The sequence below is a fragment of the Hylobates moloch genome, unplaced genomic scaffold, assembly GCF_009828535.3.
Source record: "Hylobates moloch isolate HMO894 unplaced genomic scaffold, HMol_V3 SCAFFOLD_1, whole genome shotgun sequence".
NCBI lineage: Eukaryota > Metazoa > Chordata > Mammalia > Primates > Hylobatidae > Hylobates > Hylobates moloch.
The window spans coordinates 219,751,435-219,753,666 of record NW_026652276.1 but is presented as its reverse complement, the minus strand read 5'-3'; the positions used below and the strand labels follow the sequence as shown (position 1 = coordinate 219,753,666).

The 2,232-nt window shown below is 47.4% G+C and overlaps 1 pseudogene; it reads right to left on the bottom strand.

Annotated features, from left to right (window-relative positions):
* Positions 1–379: 379 nt before the first annotated feature.
* On the bottom strand, positions 380–1,810 carry LOC116809688 (cytochrome b-c1 complex subunit Rieske, mitochondrial-like; annotated as a pseudogene).
* Between the last annotated feature and the right edge of the window lie 422 nt (positions 1,811–2,232).

Here is a 2,232-nt window from a genome sequence, read left to right as displayed (position 1 = left end):
TGAACCCGGGAGGCAGAGGTTGCAGTGAGCCGAGATCATGCCACTGCACTTCAGCCTGGGAGACAGAGCAAGACACCATCTCAAAAAAATAAATAAAAATAAAAATTTTTTTAAAAAGTAAAAAATTAGGATTACCTAAAAGACATTACACCTTTCAAGTGTATGACAGTGTAACAATGTTTAACAGTTGTTTTATTAAGTGAATGCTTGAACGTATTCAACATTAAATTCCATTTACTTCACAGTAATGTCTGCAAATACATTATCACTTCTTAAATATTTCAAATCAAGCAACTTGAAATTCAGAAGGCTTGCTCTCAAATAACTCTTCTACAGTGACACAAAGACTGAAAGGAGCCTACGACTTGAGTCCCAGTCTCTAACCAACAATGACTGTCTCCTAACTGGTGAACTCATATGAGGGAGCTCCAAGCTCAAGAGGTGCAGGCCCCTTCCAGATCCTGCCAGATGCATCTGTGTGACCCATAGCAAGGGCAGTAATCACCACCAAAATCTTCATTTGCAATAGGTGCACGACAGGATGAATGCAAACGCCTAGTAAAGAAACTCGAATGGGTTACCCTGATAGGCATTGCACTCATTCTTCACTCCTTTTTTATCTTTTTTTTAATTTTTAGACAGAGTCTCGCTCTCTCTCCCAGGCTGGAGTGCAGTGGCGTGATCTTCACTCACTGCAACCTCCGCCTCCCAGGTTAAAGCGATTCTCCTGCCTCATTCTCCCGAGTAGCTGGGATTACAGGCATGGACCACCACGCCTGACTAATTTTTGTATTTTTAGTAGAGGTGGAGTTTCACCATGTTTGCCAGGCTGGTCTCGAACTCCTGACCTCAAGTGATTCACCCGCCTTGGCCTCCCAAAGTGCTTGGATTACAGGTGTGAGCCAACACTCCTGGCCCATCCTTTACTTCTTCTTCTTCTTTTTTTTTTTTTTTTGAGACAAATTCTCACTCTGTTGCCCAGGCTGGAGTGCAACGGTGCGATCTCGGCTCACTGCAAACTCTGCCTCCCAGGTTCAAGTGATTTTCCTGCCTCGGCCTCCCAAGTAGCTGGGATTACAGGCACATGCCACCATGCCTGGCTAATTTTGTAGTTTTAGTAGAGACAGGGTTTCGCCATGTTGGCCAGGCTGGTCTTGAACTCCTGACCTCAAGTGATCTGCCCACCTCGGCCTTCCAAAGTGCTGGGATTACAGGCATGAGCCACTGCACCTGGCCCTTAAATCATGCTGTGGGCCCTCAGCTGGGACTCTTCAACTGAAGCTTCTTGGTCAGTCTCCTTCTTGGTTCTATGGCATACAAACAGGGATTTGCCTCTCCATTTGAGAGCCATCTTCTTGCCTTCTGGAATATCAGATAACTTGATTTCAATTTTCGACGTGGCCGACTCATCAACAGAAGCACTGATGCTGGAAACAAACTGGGAGATGACATTCTTGGCAGCATATGTGACACCCTCAGCAGTTGTTGCAGTTACCAAATAGGAGAACCCTTTCCTAGCCTCGCCATCCTCTTTTGAAGACTTTGTCCCATCAAAAATCTCAATGCAATGGTAATCAGGGAAGTCAGGCACATTGAAGTCTGTATGGGAATAACAAACAGAAGCAGGGACACTGAGGCCCACAGAGTTGACCCAAGACCAGCTCACAGCCTGGCCACTCAGCGACTCCTGGCATTGCAAAGGCTGCTCCATGTACAGCACAGGCGGCTCCAGGGTGGCGGGCACCATGGCCTATACCAGGGGCTACGGCATGCCTGCCACCCTGCAGGTTATGGCTGACAGGATGAGCATGAACCTGCCTCTTAATTCTAAATAATGGCTGTGAGCAAATGTTTGCAAGGGCAGAGCTTCCCTCTGCCCCTTGCCTAGGTCTTCGCTTTCAGAAATTCCTCCAGCTGTCCTGAGAACAACATAGTAATTTCCTCCAAAGTTCGGCAGCCTCTTTCAGTCTTAACGAGAAATGTAATTTCCCCTTTAAAAGGAGATCAGGTGCAGGCTGCTAAGAGGGTGTGCTCTAGGTGTCATTCACTTGCCCAGAATGTGAAGTTGGCCCTTAAAGAATCCAGATCTGAGACCCGACCTGAAAGGAGAGGATAAGACCAGGGAGCCAGGCGTCTTGGGAACGCAAGTCTGGACACCCCTGAGAAGCCATCGGTGCTCCAACTTCCGTCTAAGACTTGGCCACGGTGAGGGGAGCAAAAGAGCCTGAAATT